This window comes from Herpailurus yagouaroundi, unplaced genomic scaffold (assembly GCF_014898765.1).
Source record: "Herpailurus yagouaroundi ecotype Mexico unplaced genomic scaffold, PumYag 165, whole genome shotgun sequence".
In the NCBI taxonomy this organism is placed as follows: Eukaryota; Metazoa; Chordata; class Mammalia; order Carnivora; family Felidae; genus Herpailurus; species Herpailurus yagouaroundi.
In genome coordinates, this window is record NW_024412406.1 from 5,683,720 (window position 1) to 5,711,110 (window position 27,391).

Genomic DNA, 27,391 nt, shown 5'->3' on the forward strand with positions numbered 1-27,391 from the left:
AGTGTACCAGTGTTCCTTTTTCTCCACATCCTGACTAATACCTGTTGTTTCTTGTGTTGTTGATTTTAGCCATTCTGATGGGTGTGAGGTGACACCTCCTTATAGTTTAGATTTGCATCTTCCTGATGGTAAGTGATGATGAACATCTTTTCATGTACCTGTTGTCCATCTGGATGTCTTCTTTGGAGAAATGTCTGTTTATGACTTCTGCCCATTTTTAATTGGACTGTTTGGTTTTGGGGTGTTGAGTTTTATAACTTCTTTATAGATTTTGGATACTAGTCCTTTATCGGACATGTCATTTGCAAGTATGTTCTATCATTCCATAGGTTGCCTTTTAGTTTTGTTGATTGTTTCCTTTGCTGTGCATGTTTTTATTTTGATGTAGTCCCAATAGTTTATTTTTGCTTTTGTTTCCCTTGCCTCAGGAGACATCCAGAAAAAAGTTTCTATAGTCAACATCAGAGAAATTACTGCCTGTGTTCTCTTCTAGGATTTTTATGGTTTTAGGACTTGCATTTAGGTCTTTAATCCATTGTGAATTTATTTTTGTGTATGGTGTAAGAAAGTGGTCCAGTTTCTTTTTTTTGCATGTTGCTGTCCAGTTCTCCCAGCATCATCTGTTGAAGAGACATTCCTTTTCCCATTGGATATTCTTTCCTATTTTATTGAAGATTAATTGGCCATATAGTTGTGCGTTTATTCTGGGTTTTCTATTCTGTTCCATTCATTTATGTTTCTGTTTTTCTGCCGGTACCATACTGTTTTGATTACTAAAAAAGGAGGGTGGTGGGGTTTAGGTTAAATAGGTGATGGATATTAAGGAGTGTGCTTGTTGTGATGAGCACCAGGTGATGTATGGAGTTGCAGAATCGCTATATTGTGCACCTGAAATTAATATTACATTGTTAACTAACTGGAATTAAAATAAAAATTAAAAAAAAAATCCAACTAGTATCACCTAGGAAAGAAGCAATAGAGTTAAAGAGGAGTGGATAGTTGGAGAGGTGTTTAGGAGGTACAACCAGTTGAGAGACATTGATAATTGACTGGAGGATATAAAGGAAAAGGAAGGAGCTGAGAATAATTTCCAGATTCTTAGGTTTCTAACAAAGACAGGAAGTTATACGTTTGACTATTCCTTCCTGGCCTGGGCTATGCCCTGGTGCTGGCTGAACTTGCCCCAGGGTCTGGCCTAAGGCCACTCCTGGCAGTGTTTCATGAATCAATGGTTCACCAGCCTGTTGTGTCCTAAAGGGCTGGTTGCCCACATAACCACAATCCTGGCTCCAAAGAATAATGCAGTCACAGAATCTTTTGTGCCTTGTCTTAGCTAGAGAATGCAGTTTATAAGTATCAGGAAGACATTTTATTTAATCTTTAGAGACTCAATCACCAAGTGATACTTGGGGAAGTTTGTACTCTGTAGAAATTGAAAAGGCAAATATTCATAGAGTTTTTTCCTAATTGTTAAAAAGATAAAAGCTATTTAGAATTATGTCTTCATTCAGTTATTTTACCTGTATATGTGTGTGGGTATGTCTGTGCATGTGGGTGTGTATGTCAGGCAGTTTTGAAAATATGCTTAATCGTTCATATTTTTTCTGAATTTCTGAAAAGCAAGCAACACAGTATCACCATGATGTGCATAGTTAAGAAAATGATTGTATCTTGACAGAGTAAGTGTGGTTTTTAATGTGCAAATCAACACTCAACAATTAGTTGAGTGTAGACAGATTGGTCCTAGACCTCTACTCTCTTGATTCCATGGCTGATAAAAAGATTCTAAGAGGTTCAGCAGTTCAGGGGTGATCTTTCATAGCAGGAGTGAGGAGACCAAATTCTAGAGACTCCCCCTCTGAACTGCTACTTACTGTCACACAGTGTTGGATGAAGGCACATGTGACCTCTCAACTAAACCAAGACTGCCGGAAAGAACATTGCCTTTGCAGAGGAGACTATTTTATTTTATTATTTTTTAATTTTTTTAAATGTTTTATTTATTCTTGAGAGAAAGAGAGACAGAGCATGAGTGAGGGAGGGGCACAGCGAGAGAGGGACACAGAATCCAAAGCAGACTCCAGGCTCTGAGCTGTCAAGTACAGAGCCTGATGTGGGGCTCAAACTCACAAGCCATGAGATCATGACCTGAGCCGAAGTCGGCAGCTCAACCGACTGAGCCACCCAGGCACCCCAGAGGAGACTATTTTAAAGAACTTGACAGCAGGTACCTTGGGTCCTCTGTCTTACCTCTCTTTGTTAAAATGGGTTATACTAGTAAGCTGCCACTAATGAGGTGGTTTATCTGGTTTCATTGTCCCTAATTTTGTTACCTGCCCCATGTAATGTTGGCCCAAGCTTCCCCTGCTTAGAGGCATGGTAAAACCTTTATGTCTAGGAAAGCCCCACCCAAGAAGAGATTCTGCTTTCTTGAGTGTGGGCTCTGAGCCAGGCCTGTTGCCTGAGGTGCTGCTTTCTGTAACAGACTAATTTAGAAGCTTTAAGCCATTCTGTAATCTTATTTTCTGGCCTAGGCGGGCCAGAAACCATACAGAGAACTGAGATGAAACGAATAAGCCAAGAGAAAGAGGCAAAGACCTATTTCTCCATCCCCTAAGATGATCAGAATCTCTGTTTTAGATTTTACTTGCTTTTAGCATCCAACCACTAAGAAGGGTTTCTGGTCAGAAATAGACATCAGTTATCTAGCGTCGTGGCTGGGAGCTGAGCTCTAGCAAAGCTCTTCACAGAAGTCAAAGCAACTGGGCTAAGATCAGTGAGGTGGGAGAAGACACAAACAGGTGGAAAATAGAGGAAGCGTGAAGCCTAATTTTCAGGGAGGAAGGGCAGAGTGTTCCCTCTCCTTCATATGGCAGTAGGCCCAACCTTGATGTTCTGCTCTTTCCCTTCTCTTAAGGGATCTCTCTCCTCACCCCCCACCCACCCCCTGGCACTTCAGGGGGGCACGTTTATCCACAGGGACCCCAAGTCTCTTCTCACTGCCCACATCCACAGGTTATGCACTCAGATGCATGGTAGCTGTAGCTACTGCTTTAAAGAGACTGGTGCTGGGGTGCCTGGGTGGCTCAGTCGGTTGAGCGACCGACCGACTTCGGCTCAGGTCATGATGTTGCAGCTTGTGAGTTCGAGCCCCGCGTCGGGCTCTGTGCTGACCGCTCGGAGCCTGGAGCCTGCTTCCAATTCTGTGTCTCCCTCTCTCTCTGCCCCTCCCCTGCTCATGCTCTGTCTCTCTCTGACAAATAAATAAACATTAAAAAAAAAAGAGAGACTGGTGTTCCTGTATCCATTGCCTTTTAAACTCCTATGGAGCATTCTTCCTGATACCTTTTATTTAAATATACATGTAATAAAACACTTTTAGGTGCTAGTGTCTTATGTCAATTTGATTTTACTCTTGTTGCTTTTTCCCAGCGACTCATAGAAAACTTGTTTTCTCTTCCTTCTTTGCCACCCCCAGCCACACCCCTACTCTCTGCTGCTGGTTTGACCTCAGCTGGCCACAGGCCAAAAAATGTGGGTGGGCAGGTACCAGTCCCCGACTGCTAGAAGCTGTTGGGGCTGAGACTGGGGACTTCTGGGGATGGAGAGGGAAGGAGGGTGTAGCCCACAAACTTTCTCAAAGCTTAAGAGAGTTTTTTTTTTTTTAATTCTGTTGAGAATATTACGAAATACTCATTCTGAATAAGTACAATATACGCTGTTCTTAGAAAACTCTCCAAAATATATACTATTAAGTGAAAATGCTGTTGATAACCAATTAGTAGTATCTAATTCCATTGCTGTTGGTTTTCTTGGGATGTACATATATATACTTTTATAAGCACAAGATTTTTGAGGGGAGGGAAAAATTGCTTACAGTGATTACTTGTGAGGAAAGGATTGGAGTACAACTTTTTATTGTACGTGCCTCTGTACTCTTTGAATTTGTTTTTGACCCTAGTGCATATATTGCCATTATAATAAAAAAGTTTAAATGTTTTTTTAAAAGAAATGTTAATTTTCTGTCCCTTAGTGATTTACTGAAAGCTATCCATAAAGATACTAAACGGAAGTTGAGGCTGAATAGGCTGTGTGTATAATAAATGTATAATACCATTTTGAACACTTACTATATGGCATAGCTGTTATCATTACTTTATGTAATTATTTAATACTTACCAAAATCAAAGGAGGTAGTACAGTATAATCCTCAGTTTATGAATGAGGAAAACAGGTTTAGAGAGATTATATAATATTCACAAGGTCACACAGCTAGTTAGTAAGTTCTTGGAGCTGACCTCTTCATAAGGGCAAGCTAAACATCTGCCTTGTCTACCAGACTCCCCACATCCTAGCAAATTGCCTGATACATGGCAAGAGACATGAATACATTTAGCAAATAAATGAATATCTGATAGGGGCGCCTGGGTGGCTCAGTCGGTTGAGCGGCCGACTTCGGCTCAGGTCATAATCTTGCGGTCCGTGAGTTTGAGCCCCGCATCAGGCTCTGTGCTGACAGCTCAGGGCCTGGAGCCTGTTTCGGATTCTGTGTGTCCCTCTCTCTGACCCTCCCCCATTCATGCTGTGTCTCTCTCTGTCTCAAAAACAAATAAACGTTAAAAAAAAATTTTTTTTTAAATGAATATCTGATATAAAGCCCATGCCATTTACTACGCTAAATCCCACCCCCCCAGAGCTATACTTGGGGTAGGCAGAAGGCACCGTATCAGCATTATTTCCAGCGGCAGGTCCAGGTGTTGAGTCAGAGAGGCATGAATAAAGACCCAAACCTAAGGTGAGCCCTTACCCCTAGCACTGTGCTCAAGTATGTTCCGTAGGACTGTTGTTCTAGACCCCTTCTCCCATTCGGGCAGTAAAAGACATTTTTGTTTATCCAGACTGATTTACTACCCTAGTATTTCATTCATTCATTCATTCATTCATTCCCTCATCAAATATTTACTGAGTATTGAGGATATAGCAGTGAAAAACACATGTAAGGCCACTTTGTACCTCTAGTATTTTGTCCTAAAGGAGGATATAACAAAGAATAAAAAACTAATAAATGAGAAAAGATCAGGTAGTTTAAAGAACATGGTGTCATAAATCCCAAATATTGTTATCAAAAAATGTAGTATTTTTCTAAATTTTTTTTAAATTTTTTTTTCAACGTTTATTTATTTTTGGGACAGAGAGAGACAGAGCATGAACGGGGGAGGAGCAGAGAGAGAGGGAGAAACAGAATCAGAAACAGGCTCCAGGCTCCGAGCCATCAGCCCAGAGCCCGGTGCGGGGCTCGAACTCACGGACCGCGAGATCGTGACCTGGCTGAAGTCGGACGCTCAACCAACTGCGCCACCCAGGCGCCCCTGTATTTTTCTAAATTTTTTAAAGTTATTAGATGCATGGGAATGCAAGCTGGTGCAGCTACTCTGGAAAAAAGTATGGAGGTTCCTCAAAAAACTAAAAATAGAACTACCTTACGACCCAGCAATTACACTACTAGGCATTTATCCACGGGATACAGGTGTTCTGTTTCGAAGGGACACATGCACCCCCGTGTTTATAGCAGCACTATCAACAATAGCCAAAGTATGGAAGGAGCCCAAATGTCCATCAATGGATGAATGGATAAAGAAGATGTGGTGTATATATATATACAATGGAGTATTACTCATCAATCAAAAAGAATGAAATCTTGCCATTTGCAAGTACGTGGATGGAACTGGAGGGCATTATGCTAAGTGAAAGTAGTCAGTCAGAGAAAGACAAAATCATATGACTTCACTCATATGAGGACTTTAAGAGACAAAACAGATGAACATAAGGGAAGGGAAACAAAAATAATATAAAAACAGGGAGGGGGACAAAACATAAGAGACTCTTAAATATGGAGAAGAAACAGGGTTACTGGAGGGCTTGTGGGAGGGGGAGGGGCTAAATGGGTAAGGGGCACTACAGAATCTACTCCTGAAACCATTGTTGCACTATATGCTAACTAATTTGGATGTAAATTTTAAAAAATAAAAAATAAAATAAAAGTTATTAGATGAAAAAGATTAATTTAGATCCTTATCTTACACCCTAACCAAAAAATGGACACAAAAGAGATCAGAGACCTAAATATAAGCATAAAAATTACAAAATTTTTAGAGGAAAACATAGGAAAAATATCTTTGTGAATATGGCTTAGGCAAAGACTTCTTAGATACAATACAAAAAACACAATACATTAAAGACAAAATTAATACATTGGATTTTATCAAAATTAAAGGCTTTTGTTCTTTAAAAGACACGTTTAAGAAAATGAAAAGACAAAAAAAGAAAATGAAAAGATGCAGAATGTAAGAAAATATTGCAAATATTGTAAATCATGTATCTCATAACTTGTATCCAGAAGATAGAAACAACGATTATTGTTCAGTAGTAAGAAGACAAACAATCCAATTTAAAAATGGGCAAAAGATTTGAATATATGTTTTACTAAAGAAGATATAAGAATAGCTAATAAGTTTATGAAAAGATGCTTAACATTATTAACCATTAGGGAAACTCAGATTAAGACCACACAAAATACCACTTCACATCCACGGGAAAGGCTATACTTTAAAAGACAGGGACACCTCGGTGGCTCAGACAGTTAAGCATCCAACTCTTGATTTTGGCTCAGGTCATGATCTCACAATTGTGGGATCGAGCCCTGAATTGGGCTCCACACAAGCATGGAACTTGCTTGGGGTTCTCTCTCTCCCTCCCTCAGCCCCTTTCCTCCACTCATGCTCTTTCTCTCTCAAAATAAACATTTAAAAAAATAAAATAAAAATAAAAGACAGATGCCCACACTGAGACAATTTATAATTAAATTGTCAAAAAGGAGAGAATCTTAAAAGCAACAAGAGAAAATTAACATGTTACATACAGGGAATCCCCATAAGACTATCAGCAGATTTTCAGCAGGCCAGAAGGAAGTGGCATGATGTAGTCAAAGTGCTGAAATGCTGCCAACCAAGAATACTCTACCCAACAAAGTTGTTTTACAGAACTGAAAGACAGAGAACATTTTCCAGACAAGCAAAAGCTGAAGGAGTTCAGCACCACTAGCTTGGCCTTACAAAAAATATACCTTCTCCAAGCTTGGACCTTCTCCAAGCTAAAATGAAAGGACGCTAAGTAGTAAAAGGAAACTGTATGAAAGTATAAATCTCACTGATAAAAGGAAAATATGGTTAAATCCAGAATGCTCTAATGTTGCAGTGGTGGATAAACCACTTATAAATCTAGTATGAAGACTAAATAACAAAGCATTAAAAATAACTATAATTATATATTTATAATTATAATAATTTGTTAATGGATACAAAAGGTAAAAAGAGACCAATTGTGACATCAAAAACATAAAGCTGGGGAGTAGAAATGTAATGCTTTAGTATGTGTTCAAAGTTAAGTTGTTATCAGCTTAAACAGACTATTATATATATAAGATGTTTTATATAAATTTCATGGTATCCACAAAGCAAAAATATTAAGCAGATACACAAAAGATAAAAAGAAAGGAATCTAAGCAGACCACAATAGAAATGATCAAATCACAAAGAGAGGAAGACAAGAACAAAGGAATTACAAAACAGCTGGGAAACAATGAAAAAAATGGCAATAATAAGTCCATACCTATCAATTATTACTTTAAGTGTAAATGGACAAAATTCTCCAATCAAAAGCCATAGAGTGGCTGAATGGATTAAAAATCAAACCAAACACACACACACACACACACACACACACACACACACGCACACACAAAACAAGATCCAACTATATGCTGCTTACAAGAGACTTACTTCAGCTTTAAGGACACACATAGACTGAAAATAAAAGGATGGAAAAAAATATTCCATGCAAATGGAAGCCAAAAGAAAGCAGAAGTAACCGACTTATATCAGACAAAATAGACTTTAAGCCAAAGACTATAATAAGACACAAAAAAAGGTCATTATATAATAATAAAGGGGTCAGTCTGACAAGAGGAACAGACCCAAAGGGAGAGTAGACAGCAAAATAATAGTAGAGGACTTCAGTGCCCCACTTTCCACAAAGGATAGATCATCCAGACAGAAAATTAACAAGAAAAAAATTGGACTTAAACTACATCTTAGACTATTTGGACTTAACAGATATTTACAGAACATTCTATCCAATAGCAGCAGAATACATATTCTTCTCAAGCACACATGGAACATTCTGCAGGATAGATCAAATGTTCTGCAACAAAACAAGTGTTAATACGTTTAGGAGGACTGAAATCATATCAAGCATCTTTTCTGACCACAATGGTATGAAACTAGAACTCAGTTCCAAGAAGAAAACTGGGAAATTTACAAATATGTGGAAATTAAACAATATGCTACTGAACAACCAATAGGTCAACAAAAAAATCAAAAGAGAAATCAAGGGGCACCTGGCTGGCTCAGTCAGAAGAGCATGTGACTCTTGATCTCAGGGTCATGACTTTGATATTGGGGGTAGAGATTACTTAAACAAATAAGTATTTTTTTAAAAGAGAAAAAAAAAACGACTTTAGAGAAAAAAAAATGGAAATACAACATACAAAAGTTATGGGATCTAACAAAAGCAGTTTTAAGAGGGGTGTTCATAGCAACAAATGCATAGATTAAAAAAAAAAAGATCTCAGGGTACCTACATGGGTCAGTCAGTACAGTACACAACTCTTGATCTTAGGGTTGTAAGTTTGAGCCCCGTGTTGGGTGTAGAGATTACTTTAAAAACCAAAATCTCAAATCAACAACCTAACTTCATACTTTGAGGAACTAGAAAAAGAAAACTGAGCCCCAAATTAGTAGAGAGAAAGAAATGAAAATACTCTGGTTTCTCTTCAGGTCATATAAATCTTGAAAGATTTTACTAAAGAAAAAAAGAAATAAATGAAAGAGTAGAAAAGACAATAGAGGGGCACCGGGTGGTTCAGTTGTTTGAGCATCTGACTCTTGATTTGGGCTCAGGTCATGATCCCAGAGTCCTGGGATCCAGCCCCATGTCAGTCTCCATGCTGAGTGTCAAGCCTGTTTAGGATTCTCTCTCTCTCTTTCTCTCTCTCTCTCTCTGTCTCTCTCAAATAAAAAAAATTCCTTAGAGACAATAGAAAAGATCAATAAAACTAAGAGCTGTGTTTTTTTTTTTAAAAGATAAACAAAATAGACAAACCTTTGGCTAGACTTACTAAGAAAAACAGAGGACTCAAAATCTGAAATGGAAAAGGCATTCCAACTCGTAGTACACAAATGCAATGCATCATAAAGAGACTACTATGGACAATTGACACCAACAAATTAGACAACCTAGAAGAAATGGATAAATCCCTAGAAACACGCAGCCTACCAAGGCAATAATGAAGAAATAGAAAATCTGAACAGACCAATTACTACTAAGGACATTGAATCAGTAATCAAAAATCTCCCAACAAACAAAAGTCCAGGAACATGGACTTCATTGAAGTCCATGACTTCAATGGCCAATTCCACTAAACACAGAAAAATTAATACCAATTCTTCTCTACAAAAAATTAAGGAGGGAGGGTGCCTGGCTGGCTCAGTTGGTGGAGCATGCATCTCTTGATCTTGGGGTTGTGAGGTCGAGCCCCACATTGGGTATAGAGATTACTTAAGAAAAATAAAATCTTTTTTTTTTTGAGAGAGAGAGTGTGTGTGTATGTGTGTGTGTGTGCGCGTGCGTGCGTGCGTGCAAGTGAGCCAGTATGTGGAATTAAACAATATACTACTCTCTCTAACAGGGAGAGAGAGGAGAGAGAGAGAAGCAGGGCTCACCCTAAGCGGGGCTCGAGCTCACCCGATGCAGGATTTGAACCCACAAACTGTGAAATCATCACCTGAGCCAAAGTCAGATGCTTAATCAGGTGCCCAAGAAAAATAAAATCTTAAAAAAAAAAAAAATTAAAGAGGAAGGAATGCTTCCAAACTCATTTTAAAAGGCCAGCATTATCCAGATACGAAAAACAAATAAGGACATTCCAAGAAAAGATAATTATGGCCAATATCCTTGATGAATATAGATGCAAAAATCTTCAACAAATTATTAGCAAACCGAATTAAACAATACATTAAAAGGATAATACACCATAATCAGGAGGGATTTATTCCAGGGATGCAAGCATGGTTCAACATCCACAAATTAATCAATGTGATTCATCACATTAACAAAATGAAGGATAAAAATCTATAATCATCTCAATAGATCCAGAAAAAGCATGTGATAAAATTCAATATCCATTAATGAATTTTAAAAACCTCTCAAACTGGGTAAGGGGGAATATACCTCAACATAATAAAGTCTATATTTGACAAGCCCACAGCCAACATCATACTCAATGAGGAAAAGCTAAAAGCCTTTCCTCTAAGATCAGTAACAAGATTCTTGCCACTTTTATTCAACATAATACTGGAAATTCTAGCCAAAGCAATCAGGCAAGAAAAAGAAAATACATCCAAATTGAAAAGGATGATAAAAAAACTCTCTATCTTCAGATGATGTATTATGTAGAGAAAATTCTAAAGACTCCACCTGTTAGAGTACTAATCAGCTAATTCAATAAAATTATAGATAAAAATCAGTTGTGTTTCTATTCACTAGTAATGAACTATCAGAGAAATTAAGAAAACAATCCTGTTTATAACTGCATCAAAAATAATAAAATACCTAGGAATATATTTAACCAAGGATGTGAAGGGCCTATACACTGAAATCCATAAGACATTAATGAAAGAAATTGAAGAAGACACAAATAAATAGAAAGATTCCATGCTCATGGATTGGAAGAGATATGTGCACTCCCATGTTCATTGCACCATTATTTACAACAGCCAAGATATAGAAATGACTTAAGTATCTGTCAACAGACGGATGAAGAAAATGACACAGGATTATTATTCATCCAAGAGAAAGAAGGAAATCGTGCCATTTGCAACAAATGGATGGACCTTGAGGGCATTATGCTAAATGAAATAAATCAGAGAAAGATACTACATTTCATCCTTTATGTGTAGAATCTTAAAAAAAAACAAAAAACAACTTTTTTTTAAAGTGTCAAACTCATAGAAACAAAGTAACAAAGTAGTTGCCAGGATCTGAAGGGTGGCAGAAATAGGAAGTAGGTAAAAGGATATAAATTTTCAGCTATAAGATGAATAAAGTATGAGGATCTATAGTTGATATCACCATATTGTGTAACTGAAATTTGCTAAGACAATAGAACTTAAATATTCTCATTAAAAAAAAAAAAAAAGTGAGGTGGTGTACCTGGCTGGCTCAGTCAGAAGAACATGCAACTCTTGATTTCAGGATCATGAGTTCAAGCCCCATGCTGGATGTAGAGATTACTTAAATAAGTAAAAACTTTAAAAAAAAGTGAGGTGATATGTTAATTAACTAGATGGAAGAATCTTTTCAAAATGTATCTATATGTATCGAATCACCATAATGTACACCTCAAATATCTTACAATTTTATGTCAATTATGTTTCAATAAAGCTGAAAATTTAAAAATAAAAGTATAAAAATGAAAGATAATAACATAAGTTGACAAAAATATGAAGATAAGCACACATACATTGTTCTTCCTTCTTATCTTGCTGAGAATATAAAATGGTGCGGCCACTTCAAAAAACCGCGGCAGGTTTTTTTAAATGGTACATATAACTTTACCATATAATCCAGCAATTCTATCCCTGGGCATCTAACCAAGAGAAATGAAAGCATTGATCACACAAAGACTTGCACAGGAATGTTCTCAGCAGCATTATTCATCATAACCAAAAAGTGGAAACAATCCAAATGTCCACCAGCCTGTGAAGAGGTGAAGGAAATGTGGAATAGCTACACAATGAAATACGGTTCAGCAATAAAAAAAATGCAAAACTGATACTTGCTGCAACATAGATGAACTTCAAAAACATTGCAGAGTGAGAGAAGCCAGTCGCAAAAGACCATGTATTATATAATTCCATTTAGATGAAATGTCCAGAATGGTCAAATTTACAGAAATAGAAAAGTAGATCAGTGGTTGCCTGGGGCTTACAGTAGGAATGGAAATTAACTGCCAAATGGGCAAGTGAGGTCTTACCAGGGTGATGACCCAAGTTCTAAAATCAGATCATGGTGATAGTTGTACAACCAGGTACATTAACAAAAGATAATTGACTGTATGTTTACAACTGGTGAATATTACGGTATGTTATAATACCTGAATAAAATTATTAAGAAAAAAGATCTCTGAGGACTTTGGGCCAAGATGTCACAGTGAGTTCCCTCTCTTGAAACCAGCCCCATCACTCAAGAGCAAATTAAAACAAAAAGTTCAAAGCAAAAATTTATTTAAAAAAAATTTTTTTTAATTCATGATAGAACCCTGTCTTAAAGAGTTACTAAGTAGATCCCAGTAAGAATTTAAAGATTTGGTTTTTAAGTTTCCATTCAGTCATTCACTAGCCAGATAAATGAAGAAGTCTTCCAGTTGGATTTCCAACTACGTTTTCTTGACAGAGAGGAAGGGGGAAGGGATGGATCCCTGGGAATGAACACTGTTTACCTTCTGAAATGTGTTCCTTCTTTCTGCATGTGATGCTTTTGTCCTTACTGACTGATCTCTGATCTGCTTTTCTATCATCCTCCCTGACTTACTTTAATTGGCCTCACCCTTGGTTTGATTTTCTCTTTCCTGTTTGCCCCATCCTTCTACACACAGACCAGTTCTCCTCCCTAGTTAATTTGCCCTTGTTTTCCAGCCCCGTTTCCATTTTCACTGTGCCTCCCTGCCTCTTCTAGCCCTTCTTCCTAGTCCTCCTTGCTAAGTGGAGAACTAGAGATAAAGATTCCTGTCCATTCCCTTTGGAGTCCTGTGTGGTTCTGGCTGGTGGTAGGTGCTGGAATGTGACTTCAGCACATTCCAGTCAACCCGAACCTGGTTAGGGAAGAATGAGCCCTTGCACAATTAGGGGGGAGTGTTTTATGGCCTGTTATTGTTACTCTTACATTGTCAGACTTTTCAAAGAAACAGAGGATTAATTATTGACAAAGTTGAGGTGAAACTTTCACTAAAATGCTTTCACACTTAAGGGGAAAGGAGACCTATAATCTAAGCATTTCGAGGAATTAAAAAATAAAAAGTGTCTCCCTTTTTATTTTCCTTTTTCTTGAATACTCTAAAATTAAAGGAAAGAAAGGTCTGTTGGAGAGGGAACTATTAGAACTTTTAAAAGTATACTTAGTTTTTATCATCTTTTTTTCTAGCTACAAATAGAAATATAAATGCATAATAAATTTGTTTTAAAGTCTGATAAATTTTTTACAGCCTATAGAGGGACTTTCATGAATAATTATAAATTTCCCTCAGTTCCAGTGTGCCTGTGTGAAAAGAACATTCCATAAGAGAGAGATTATAATCGTTGGTGGTAATTACACAAAACTCTGAGTCATTAGATGCTATTAATTGTCTGAAATATAACTAGAAGAAAAATAAACATCGGGAGGAAATCTAGCATGACTACAATTAAGTTTAATTATGATCCCTCCAGTCTATAGGAAAAATCTCCAAGTCAGTGTTTCAAAATTGATTCAATTAACTTTTAAGTAACTTTTTAGTAATGTTTAAATAGCTTTTTAGTTGTTTAACCAGCTAGCAATCTTTGTTCTTTATTTAGCCGGATATGACTCCAAAACTCCTTTTACTCTATGTTTTCTGATACCATTTTTTTTTTTTAAATCAGTGGTGTTCATGCAGTTAACATTTGATAGGAATCCAGTCAAGTAGAACCCTTCTACCGGAGCCAGCTGCTCCAAACATCACGCCCAGGCAAATGGCTGCTATATCTGAACCGAAGGCTAGGACCTCGATCCTTTCTCAGCAACTTGTCATCTGCCTCATGAGCCATCTCCTCCCATCACCTTGAGCTCCACACACCCAGTCCCCACATCCTCACTTCTTTCTGCCCTAAGTAAATATACCCATCCCCCAATTTGGGGTCCTTCCCAAGTTTGAAACAATCTGCGTGATCCCACCCTTCCTGCCGGCCAGGCCACCTACAACATCAATTCAAGTCCTGTGTGCCTCACCTCTGAAATGTCTTTCATCCTTCCCCCTGCCCATCCTTCCTTTTCATTTCCTCTCTCTGCACCGCCTGATATGTGTGCCTCAGTTGTTTCCCTGTCAGTCATCTGACCTTCAGTCTCTGTCCACCTCAGTCTACCACCAGCCACTCTGAGACCTCAACACTCTCTCACAAGCTCATGCACCGTCACGCTCCTGGCCTTCAAATCTCTGTGAGGCTCTTTTTGCCTGGTGAACAACTTAACCTCCTGTGCACGGCATCCAAGAACTTCTGGGCCATGGATACATTGTTGTTCCAAGGTTACATCACATGAATCTACTACAGAACTTTCTGCTTCAATCAGAGTAGGCCACACACACCATGCCCCAAAAAAGTCTGTGTCGTCCCCACACCCTGTTTTTGCCTTCTCTACTGGAATAAGCCTTTGTCAAGCATCTCTATCTGCCGACTTTGACCTGCTTTGAACACCCTTTCCCAGGAACCATCCCAGAAGAGCCTGTCTTCAGCAGGGAATGATTTCCAACCTTGCCTTCATTCTTTGAGCAATGAGCTTAAACTTCTCTTAGCATGATCTTTTATTTTTAGAGCCATACCTTTATTCCCTAAACAGAATGAAAACTCCAGGAGGACAGGCAAAATGTTTTCTTCCTCTTTTGACATAATAGACAACAAAATACAGTGGAAAGAATATGGGTTTTAGAGCCAGCAAGTATGACTTTGAATCCTGACTCTGCTACTTACCTGTTCTTACTTACCTTGACCTTACCGTACCTTAACCACTCTGAGCCCGTTTTCTCATCTGTAAAGTGGGGGTGATGCTAAGTAATATGAGCATTAGCCTTTAGTGAGAATAAAATGATATAATGTATATATTCAAGATATATCTTTCAAAAAGCATTTGTTTTACCACTTCTCTTTATATGTTAGTATTTATACGGTGCCTTATACATAGTAAATGCTCAACTATGATAAAGGCAAAAAGGAGGTTGAGATCTGTCTGACTTGGGTTGGTACCCTTGACAGTGCTATCCTGCCCAACAAATAAGGCTGTAGCCACCCCAACTACATGGCTGTAACTGTGTTCCAGTGGGCCCGCATTCCAGCCAGCCTTAGTGGTTTTCAAACTCTCTCAGAGTTTCTGATTTATGTGGTACAGGGTGCGGCCAATTAAAAGCTCCCCCAGCAATCTGACTGTGTAGCTAGAGTGGAGCATTACTGGCAATCCCTCAGCTTGGTGATTTGCTAGGGGAAAAAAAAACTGCCTGGTTTTGGTTTCAGTTTCATTTTAGCTCCTTTTTCTCTGTTGCCCTCACTATAGACCAGCCCACCTCAAGGTACTTCCCAGGCCCAACCTGAGCCTAGGCTAGAAACTGTGCTCTGGGAAATTAGATAATCAATGAGAAACATAGGTCAAAAACACAGAGGATGTCTATCAATGAAGAAGCAATGTGTTCATATTATTAATGAGTTTTAATACAGACTTTGTGGCTCTTGTCTTGTAGCCACTGACGTAATACTTGCCACTAAATTGACTGTAGTGGATGATATGTATTGATATGTGTGTCCTTCTCTGTACTCACTCAACGTTCCTGTTGTATCAGTTAGCATTTGGAAGGAAAGAAAGGGAGAAGAGGGGACTAAAAAAAGTTTCAAGCTATCTTTGAACTTCAGAGTACAGAAGGATCACCTGGAGCCTTTGCTGATCATGCAGAGGACCCAGCGGTGAATCCTGGAAATACTTGAGTTCAAGAGAGTAGTTGGACCAATAGTTACAGTGATAGTTGAAGTTATGGGGAAATCTCCAGAGTGATAAAGGAAAAAGCAGCCAATAAAAGAGAATAGAAAGGATCTATAACCAAGGTACTAGAAGAGAGAGAGAGAGTAGGAGAAAGAGAGAAAGAGAAAGAGTAGAGTCCTTGAAGCCATGGATAAGAATTTCCAGATAAGTGGTCACAGGGCTGAAATGCAGATTCCTGGGCCCCACTCCCGGAGATTCAGATTTATCAATTTGAGATGGGACCCAGAAAGCTGCACGTCTCACAGTATACCTGAATTTGATGTAGATCCGTTTTGAGAAGCACTGGTACATTTTGTTTTATAGGTAAGTGAAACCTCCCCCCAAACAAAATGCTTAATGTAAGTTCATTTGATGTCTAGTTTCTCTTGTGTATTTCTAACATGGACCATATCACATGGGAGACAACAGATTATCTTTTATTGCCCCAAAACATGGCTAACATTAGAAGAAACTTACATTCATTAAATCAATTCAAGTTAACATCAGGATAACTTTAACTTCCCCTTCCTCTCATTACACCTGCAAAATCCACAAATGCCCCCATCAGTCCAAGAGGAGTTCTACTCCAGTGGAGGTGGGAAAGAGTAATTTTCTTTGATGGTGTACAGGATTCAGAAGTTTAGCAAACAAAAGCACAGATGTGACACATGTAGTACTGACTACCTTTGCACTATTAAAAATAAAGTCTGAGGGGCTCCTGGGTGGCTCAGTCCGTTAAGCAACCGACTCTTGATTTCGGCTCAGGTCATGATCTCATGGTTGTGAAACTGAGCCCTACATCAGGCTCTGAGCTGGGTGTAGAGTCTGCTTAAGATTCTCTCCTCCTGTCCTCTATGCCACTTGCTCACGGTCACACTCATGCCCTCTCTCTCTCTCTCTCTGTCTAAAACATTAAAATAAAATAAAAGTAAAGTCTGAGATGGTAGATACCATAGCAAAGGAGGGATCTTTCATTCTTGCCTCTATTCAACAAATATTTATTCAACACCTATTCTGTGTCAGGTACTATTGACAAGAGATATGAATATGAATGAAATGAAGTTCCTGCTACTACAATGGCACTACAGTGGCAATCACGTAACAATATATAAATGTATCAGATAAATTTATATAATGTAATATGTCAAATATATTTTTTCAATTTAAAAAATAAGTGAGTAATGTTCCTGCTCTCAGGGGGTTTGTGTTCCAAATAAGTCAACAATTCCCACAAACATTTATGGGGTGCATTCTGTGTAGAAGGCACAGAGCTAGATATTAGATGAAGAGGGTTGGGTGAGATGCTGTCTTTGGAAGTGATGATAGCCAATTACTCTAAAGGCATTCATTTCTTAGGTACTCTGCTAGGTTCTTCAGATGCAGAGATTAACATGGGCTGGTCCTGACCCCTTGGAGTTGGGAGTACCAGAGATAGTTAAACAACTAACTCTAATACAACGTGGAGATATATACATGGTGTGTTTTGGGAGCATGGGCCAGCTAAAGATGAAGCTGGAAAAATATATGGGGTCCAGATTGTGAAGACATTGAATGCCCTGGTGAGGGACTTGGACTTCACTTTGTAGGCTGTGCAACTTTGGAAGGTCTTGGCATGAAAAAGTGGCATTATCAGACTTGTGTTCTGGAAAGTTACCTGGAGACAGGCCAGTTAAGAAGCTATGATAATAGTCTAGGCAATGGATAATGAAAGCCAGAGCTAGGGTTGTGACAGTGCAGATGAAATGAGAAGTCAAATTCAAGACTTCCAGAATCAGAAATGGCAAGATACATAAGAGGAAGGATGTGGGGGTGGAGAGGGCAGAGGAAGTGAAACTCCTAAGACCTAGCTTGGGTGATTGTGTGCACAGGGAGCCTATTAACCAAGCTAGGAAATAAGGGAGGAGAGCTCAGTCTGAGGCATGGGAATGAAGGTACAAATAATGACCTGTTCCAGTTGGCTAACTGTGAAAGGGTCCAGTTGGAGGATTTATGAGCAGTTGGAAATACAAGTCAGGAGTTCAGGAGCAAAGTTGAAACTGAACATGGAGATAACAAGAAGAGATAGTTGAAATTATGGGAAGAAACTAGATGTTCAAGGGGTGAGTAAGGTAAAAGAAACCAATGAAAGAGACCATACAGTGTCTATCGCCAAAATAGCAAAAGTAGAATAGGATTGTATTTTGGGAGCCATGGGGAACAGTTTCCAGAAAAAACGTAAGTGGTCAAATGTGAGAGCTCAAGAATAAATATGGCTCACCTTTGATTATCTCATCTCTCTCACGATTCAAGCATCATCAATGTGCTGATGATTCCTCTTTTTTGATTTTTAATGTTTTATTTTTAAGTAATCTCTACACCCAACATGGGGCTCAAATTCATGACCCTGAGATCAAGAGTCACACGCTCTTTTGACTGAGCTAGCCAGGAGCCCCGAGGATTCCTAGTCTATATCTCTCATCTGGAGCTCTCCTCCAACTTCTGACTCTTTTATTCATCCATCTAAACAAAATGTATAGACTACCCTTCAGTGGGCCAGACACTATGATTGGAAGACAGTGTTCCACAGGATAGTCATGATCTCGCTCTCTAGCAGCTCCCAACACAGAGATTTACAGACACACACCAATGTGATAAAGTCTTTGAGAATATATAGAAAGGGTCCCTCACCCAGCTCAGACTTCGTGGAGGGAGTGACATATGAGCTGAGACACGAAGGAGAACAAGTTAAATAGAAAAAAGGGGAGGTGGAGAGTTCTCAAGTCTGGAGACAGAGAAGGCCAGTGTTTTCTGTAAATTGGGGAACTGTAATGCAACAAGGTGGGTCTGGGTCATGAAGAGAAGACCAAAAAAAGAGCTTTGAAAGGGTATGAGTTATAGACTCGTAATAGTAAACACATAATACTATAATACCATGCGCACTTAATGTGTTTTGAGTATTTGATTTGCATTTACAAATCTTTTTTTTTTATTTTTTTAAAAAAAATTATTTTTTGAGAGACAGAGACAGAGTGTGAGCAGGGGAGAGGCAGAGAGAGAGGAAGTCACAGATTCCAAAGCAGGCTGCGAGCTCTGAGCTGTCAGCACAGAGCCCGACACGGGGCTCAAACTCACGAACTGTGAGATCATGACCTGAGCCAAAGTTGGATGCTTAACCAACTGAGCCACCCAGGCACCCCTGCATTAACAAATCTTTACGATAATCCCGGGAGGTAAACACTACTAGAATCCCCATTTATCTAATGGCAATAGCGGGTCATTGACAGGTTTTGAATTGGTGGAATTGGTGTAAGCAGGATGTTCCTACATGAAATATGGAAGTCATCATGAACGCTCTCCCAAGCCAGCCTCTCCTCCATTCTTTGTCTCAGCCCTGGCACCACTATTATCCCAGTCAGTAAGCTGGAAACTGGGGAATTCACCTTAGTGCCCACTTCTAACCACTTACTAAGCCTTGCCAATTTGATCTCCAGTTCTTTCCCTCCCTTTCACCTCTTGGATTCAGAACCTCCTGTCTGTCAAGGAGGCTCTGCCCCAGCCTCTTTGCTGGCTTCTGACCTCCTCACGGTCTGTCCCCCTTCTTTAAATCTGCCTCTGACTAAAATGCAAACGTGACCACACAAGGCCTCTACTTTGAACACACCATGCCTTCCCAGGGCCCATGAGTGGCTGGTAGCCAGGACACTCCCATTGGTAAAGTGGCTCACTTCCAAGACAGTGCCACACCATCTGGGTGACATGTTAACGTCTGGAGTGTAGTCAGCACTTACTCCCTGCCAGGCTGCGCCCTCTGCCCTTGCGTTAACTCAATTCTCGCAACAACTATACACGTGACAGTTGGGGGAAACCGAGGCACGGGAAGGTGAAATAACTTGTCAAAAGGACACAGAACTAATGGGACTGGGATATGCACCTGACTCCAGGGTGTGTGCTTCTCACCCCCACTGTACCCTGGGGAGAGTAGAGAAAGTCAGGCCTAATGAGGTGTGGGAGGAAAGAAAACGAAATGAAGCCTAAAAGAGCTTTGAGACGATTCTGCTGTGACAGCTGCCGCGTGTCCCCTCACACACCTGGAGAACCACACGTGTACAAAGTTTAGCTTTTCCACGTGGCCCTCGAGTACCTTTTTGAGTCCTCTCTGTACTCAACTGGCTGTGTGGCCCTTCAGTTTTGCTGCCCCGTGTCCAGTGCCCAGCCCTCGGCCTGAGTGTACCTGGTGGTGTGGCCCTCCCTTCCTCTACTTCTTCTCCATGCTGTCAGCCCACTGCGTAGCCCAGGGTCTAGGAAAAGACAGTACCCCCAAAATAATGTTGCATAGAGACCACTGGGTCCAGCCCTCTCTACCCAACCCACCTTGGATTTTTTTCCCCCCTCTATTCGGTTTTAAAGTGTTGTACCAATATTGTGACACGGGTTTGTTCTTTTATTGAAACGGACAGAGACAAGGTCTAAATGAGTTCCATTCATTCAGCGAGTCTTTTTTTCAAGTCCTTCTATATGGCGGGTACTGTGCTAGGTGCTGGAACGAATAGATAGTATAGACTACCTTAACAGAGGGCCCCCTTTCATTTGCCACACTACAGGCAGACCACAGGGAAACACAGCTGATGCTCCCCAGCACGTGCTGCACACTTTGTTCACTACACAACACATAGGATTATAATCACCTGTCCACACGTCTGTCTTCACCCTAGACCGGACTCCCTGAAGGCTGGCACGTGTTCTTTTCGCTTTACGTCCCAAACCCTGAAGTGATCATCTGTGGAATGGAAATGAATTTGAGTGCTTTCCGGTAATACAGCACCCAAGTACTGTTGGATACATAAGTTCTAATGTGTGCTAACAGTGGGCCAAACACTCCCTCAAATGCTTTCCACACATTAGCTCATTTAATGGACATGAGAGCCTGAGGTAGGAACCAGTACTATCTCCATTTTCCAAATGAGGCAAACAGGGCGAACAGAGGTTAAGTGACCTGTCCTAAGACACTCTTCCATGTGGAACATCACATATTCCTTAGGTTCAACCATTGGCCTAGTTTTACTCTTGATTTAGCTATAACCCAAAACTCCCTAATCCTACCAGATTGTCCAGATCTCTGTGTATCTTGCTGGTACGTAGTGTGCTTGCTTGGTAAAATGTTTCCAAGCATGTTGTCATTAGAATTGCTATTCCCAGGAGAAGCAGGAGTAGAAGAGTCTAATTCTATTTTAGGCTCACACACAGGATTTAAAAGGAGCCCTGCACACATATGTGCTATGGACATGTGTGTGTGTGTGACATGTACATACTATGGACGTGTGTTGGGGCGAGGGGAAAGATACATTTTTCAAGCAAAGGCAAATTTTCCTTTTTTGGTAGCCAGTTCATTTTTGAAGCATTTCAATTCCAGCAAAGCTTTTGTTGTTTGAGCTGTTTCCTTAGTCCTCCCACTTTAAAGGAAGAAACCCTTCCCCACACAACCCCCCACTCCCCCACACTCCCAACTGGATTTAGATAAGCCTAGAGCCAAAACCACCCTGTAGATTGCAGAAGAATTGGCCTTCAGGTGGGGCTTAATGAAAGACTTGAATTCTTAGGGGTCACCTGAGTGCCTTTTTTACAGAACCTTCCTCTGTTCTCCCTGGGGGGGTTTCTCTCCCTGTCTCTCTCTCTCTCTCTTTCTCTCTCCCTCTCCCTCTCCCACCCTCATTTATCTATGTAAAGGTACTTCAGAGACTACTTGCTGACTCCCCGCAGATATCCAGCCCGCAGTCCCCACCCCTCCCATCCACACCCTCAGCACCCCGGATGAGTCCCTGCTGGGCCTGTTACCAGACACTGAAGACCCAGGTGGGACAGGCTGGGCAGGGCCACCAGGCCACCTCCATCCAGGAAATCCCAGGTTCCTCACCTGCCTCTCTCTATCCAGCCCTCCCACAATAAGCTGCAAGCAAACTTTCTCCAGCTCTGGACTTTGCTCCCAGGTGTCCCGCCCCTGGATCCTCCCTGCCCTCCAACTGCTTTCCACTCTGGGCCACCGTGTACCAAAGCACACCTTCCATTCCATTTCCATACCCTACTTTAAAGAGACTCCAAAACATAGAAAGGCGAAACAAACTTTTTCATTTACTGAAAACCCAATATTTTCCAAAGACAAGCATCGAGAACTTTATTAGCATTAATTTGAAATGTAATAGCATATATATGTTTGTATATATTCATTCACCTAATATTTTTAATGAGCCTCTATTATATGCCTGCCTGGTATGGTGTTATGCACTGATAAAAGTTGTATAAAAACAGGCTTTTTTTCTCTCAAGGAACAGGAAGCCCCTGGGGAGACAAGACAAGTGCCAACCTAAAACCCCCCAGTTCGATGTTAGGGGCAGATTGGCAGAGGGGTGAAGGCAGCCTAGGAAGGATGGCCAGGGAGTTTTCTCCCAGGTTTTTTCCACTTCTCTCTCTGACCCTCTGCCTTTACCTAAGACAAAGGCAGCAACCCCTGAATTTCCCTGGGGTTTCAGCTTCAAGTGTTTCTTCCAGTGACATTTCTTATTCCATTGGTTCACTCATGCATTCTTTCATTCCACGGATGTTCTTTGAGCCCCGCCTGAGTGGAAGCCCTGTTCTAGGCTCTGGGGAACGGGTGGTAACAAGATTGTGACCTCTTGAGTCTAACATTCTCGTGGTGGGAGAGTCAGGAAGTAAAAATGTAAATGAGCAAACCCAAAACGAATTCAGTAATGATAAGTGCTAAGAAAGTGTAAAGGGGCAATAGCCGTTAGTAATGCTTGACTATTTCTTCAAAAGGGAAGACCTCTCTAGGAGAGGATGTGGGTCTGAGACCAAGGTGACATGGGAGTCATGTGCAGAAGCAGATTGAAAAGACCGGCTGGGACAAGGCCAAAAGATGGGACTGAACCTGGCATGCTGGAGGCGCAGAAGGAAGACAGGTGCAGCTGGAGCCTCGGGTCCCAGGGAGGAGAGGGATGGGAGGGGCTGAGGTCACAGGTAGGACGGCTCAGGTCACATTGGGCCCAGGCAGGGACAAGAGGTGGGGATTTGATCCTGAGGGCGACAGTTTTGAGGGAGTGTGCAAAGCTAGGCATTTTCAGTTCATTGTTCTGTAAACAAAAGGAGTATAAACCTTACTCTGTGCTAGGCCCCAGTCTGACTACTTTGTACACGTCCATGCACGGACTCCTTACAACAACCCTGTGAGGTAGGTATTCTTATGCATCTCTCGGAGGAGAAACGGAGGCCTAAACTGATTAAGCACCTTGCCCAAGGTGACTCAGCTGACAGCAGCAGGACTTGAAATGCACACTTGACTAGGATTCCAGGTCTCACAGTAGGCTGAAGAACCATTATTAAATCCCGTCTTTAGAAATAGAAGAGGGACGTCTGGATGGCTCAGTCAGTTAAGCCACCGACTCTTGATCTCGGCCCACGTCATGATGTCACAGTAAGTTTGAGCCTGGTCTGGGGCTCTGCACTGACAGCAAGGAGCCTGCTTGGGATTCTCTCTTTCTGTGCCCCTCGCCGGCTCCGCACCCTCTCTCTCTCAAAATAAATAAACTTTAAAAAATAATAAAATATAAAAAATAAATAAAAATCCTTTAAAAAATAAAAATAGAAGAAAAAAAATTTCTCCCCCTTTTGTCTCCAACAAGAGTTTTTCAAATTCTCAGAAGGCACTTTTTTTGTCCAAGAGTCAGGGAAACTCTTAAAACCAGTCACACGTTCTTTCAGTAGGTTTATCCCGAGGGGCAAAGAAGCTTTGAGGCCCGCTTGCCCCAGGCCTGGCACATGCTCCTCCTGTAATGTTTTGTTTTGTTTTAAATGCAGTCAATTAAATGCTTCTAGGACTATAAACCCTTCTTTGTCCTACTTTGGGCTTTTTAGAAATGTAACTTGTGGCCTGATATCTCTCCCCTTTGAAATTCTGATGCACCCTGCAGCACTTCATCAGTATTCATGTTTCTCCCGTGGAACTGCTGTTCTCCCAGTCTGGGAAATGATTCTAGGAACCTATCTGCCGAGTGCTAGCCCAGGGCTTCCTCAGCTTGGTCAGGCACACAGATCACCTAGGGGACAGGTTGAAGGTCTGGGTGGGGTCTGGGTGGGGCCCGATTGTCTGCCTTTGTTACTGGCTCTTGGGGGATACCAAGGCTGCCTTCGGAGGACCAGAGGACCGCACTGGGGATAGCAAACCCAAAGCTTATCACCAGGCAGGGCGGCTTTTCTGGGTGAGGCAGAAATAAAGCAAAGGAGGAAGGTATGCCGAAGTTCAGAGAGCCTCACTTCAGTGCTTTACAGCTGGGAACCTGAACCAAACATTAAACAGTTTCACCATAAACTCTCTGAACACGCTGCGAAAGTGGATAAGATCACCATGCACAGGGGCTTGACGCAGTCCTAGCTTACACGTGGTTGGGAGACTGTCTCAGAATCTTTAAACCCTCGGGGCAAGAACAGGGCTGGGCAAACAGTGCTTAAATTCCTCCCAGGGCTACAGGAACTGGTGAGATAGCCACACATTCTGTGACTGAGGACTCTAAGGAGCCCCCTTGTGGGTGGAGAGGCCGCTGACCCCCTTCTGCAGCACAGTGGTGCAAGGTAGGGGAAATGGGGTGGGGATGGTCAAGCCTACTCTCCTCTTCCTCCCCCCACACTGTGAGGCCTAGATTTTTCCCCCCAGAGAACTGCCATCCAGCAATCTCTCAAAATCATCATGGCCACTGCTTTGGAAAGACAGCTATTTGGGGACATCACCAAGTGAGATAGCCCAAAGCTGAATGTAAAATAAAGACTGGGGGCTCCTGGCTGGCTCAGTCCGTGCGTGCATCGAGCAACTCTTGAGCTCTCCCAGTAGTGAGTTTGAGTCCCAGGTTGGGCATGGAGCCTACTTTAAAAAAAAAAAAGAAAAGAAAAAAGAAAATACTGAATTGAAAATAAAATAAAGACTGGCATTTATAAGATGTGGGGGTTATTCCTTTTTTGTTAATTTTTGAAAGAGAGAGAGAGAGAGAGAGAGAGAGAGGCAGAGCATGAGTGGGGGAGGGGGGCAGAGAGAGAGGGACACACAGAATCCGAAGCAGGCTCCGGGCTCTGAGCTGTCAGCACAGAGCCCCATGAGGGGCTCGAACTCACGAACTGGGAGATCATGCCCTGAGCCGAAGTTGGACACTCAGCTGATTGAGCCACCCAGGCGCCCCAGGGATTAGTTATTCCTTAAATAATCAATTGAATTAATTATGGCTTAAAACAAGTGAAAAATGTCGCCAGTCTTACCTGTCAGCTGGTCTATGCTTTTACCCACATTTGACTTGAATTCTGTCTTTGGTAGAATATTAAATATTTTTATTTTATAAGCTACAGAATTTAGCAGCATAAATTAAGGTGTTGGATGCATGTTCCTGTGTTACATTATGCTGCGCATTGGAGTTTTTAAAAATAAAATATGATTATTGTACCCAACCCCCTCCCCACCTGGTTGGTTGTTAAGGCTGCATCTAAGAAGCCTCCTTGGAGGCTTTCTCTCTCCCTCAGGGGCAGTGTTCCTCACCCCTATCTAAGCCAGCCCTGCAGCTGGCTCATTGACTCCACCAGCCTTTCCTTCCCCACCTCAAACCCTCCTAAGCGTACCTTCCTTCAAGCCTTGTTCCTGCTCAGAAGCCTCCAGCAACTCCTTCACTGCCAGCCAAATACAGCCCAGTTCCAAAGCTTGCCACTGAGGGTCTCTTTCCTGGCTTTTTCTACTTTTCTAGATGACTTACCCTCTCTGGGCCTCCCTTATTCATTTAAAAACTGTGGCCCATATTACAGACCTGTCAAATATGTTTTAAGGTTTGCATGTGGCAGAAGGAAAGACCCTCTTTCAGGGAGCCTGGCACATGGTGAGCTCTCACAAAGTGTGATTTCTATTTCCGCCTTACATACATTGCCCCCAGATTGGATGACTTATTCTTAAACTTACTGAGCACTTTCCTGACTTTGCCTTTCTTTGTTGTGTGATTGCCTAATGAATGTCTGTCTCCCACATTAGACTGAGAATTCTGAGGGGAGTGGGCACAGTTGTCCTTGTGGGCTGTGTTGTGACCCTGGCGTGCAGCGGAGGGCCTAAAGCCCAGAGTGGGCAATTGGAAACCACATTCCAGTAATAGAAGCCCAGTTGACATAACACTGTTTCCTAATGTTTTCCATTTTTCCCACCCTGCCTCAGCTGCTGGTCTGTTTTAACACAACTCACATGGTCTTGTTCAGTTGGTTATTTGTGAATATATCTTACCCGCTTAAAATGGCACCACATATTCTGAGTGTGAACTTCTGTGGCTCATAAGGACTAAAGGAGAAGAAGGAGAGAAAGAATGGAAGGAAAATAACGAGGTAATGAGCAGTGATGTTCCTAAGCAGTAAAGCAAGCCAGTCACCACACAGGCTGATGGCAGTGATAATGAGTGGCGTTAAGGATCCCAGAGCCAGGAAAGCTGGCAGTAGTTGTGTCTGCAAGAAACTAAAGAATTAAACTGGGGGCCCCAGAAAAGCAGTCTCGAGTTAGTAGCATCTTTACTCCATCATAAATGCAACCATATATTATTTTTAGAAGCTGATTTAAGTATTTGCAGGGGTTGTGGAGACTTGGGATAATTTCTACCTTCAAAACCTAACCACTACCACCCACCCCCATAAGATTAAACTCCACTAAATGATATAAGCACTTGGAGGCAAAATCAGGGTCTTTACATCTTGGTGTTGTCATAAGTCATAAAGACAGAATAATTTAGAAATCACTGTATCTTCTGGCGATAATGAGCCCAACACTCTCTTTTAGGGAATTCTCTTTGGCTATATATCAAAACTTACTGAATTAACATACATTTGTCAGAAATTGGTAATATTTAGTCCCATCAATGAATTTGAAATTTCAAACACGGACTTGTAAAGACTCCATTGTGTGTACGTGTGGTAGATTTTGCCAAGTGCTGATAACGTTTTTGGCATAGTTTCAGTTCTTAGTGGAATTATATATTTATTACCTAAATTATATAAGCTATCCATGCTTACTGCAAAAAAAAAAAAAGTACATACTTAAGCAAAAAGAAGAAAAAAATCAAATAAGATTTAACTACCCAAAGATACTGATTATTAATATTTTGGTTTGTAATTACCATATTTTAAAAATCTCTCTGTGTGTATGTGTGTGTGTGTGTGTGTTCTCTTAATGAATACTTTAAAATTACATTGATGGTTATAAAAGCGAATCTTAGAATGTTAGCAATGAGCGATTGTAGCCTAAGCCCTTCATCTGACAGTTGCAGAAACTGCAAGATTCTTTCCTAAGGGTAGAATATGGCTGGACTATAATTACAGCTGCTTTGAAAATATGAGGCCTTTGGGTCCCAGAATATTATTCATGTTTTTGCTTGTTCAAATCACAGTGGCAAAGGACTACACAAACACTTACTATGTTCTAGAACAAACAAACAAAATACACAAC

The 27,391-nt window shown here is 40.9% G+C and overlaps 1 long non-coding RNA gene across 1 annotated transcript in view; it reads left to right on the forward strand.

The window, feature by feature from the left end:
• LOC121038078 (uncharacterized) overlaps positions 1-27,391 on the forward strand; it is a 199,188-nt gene that overhangs the window by 132,592 nt on the left and 39,205 nt on the right. Inside the window, exon 7 of the long non-coding RNA XR_005794137.1 lies at positions 70-128. This is a non-coding gene — a long non-coding RNA (uncharacterized LOC121038078). The remainder of the gene's footprint in view (positions 1-69; positions 129-27,391) is intronic.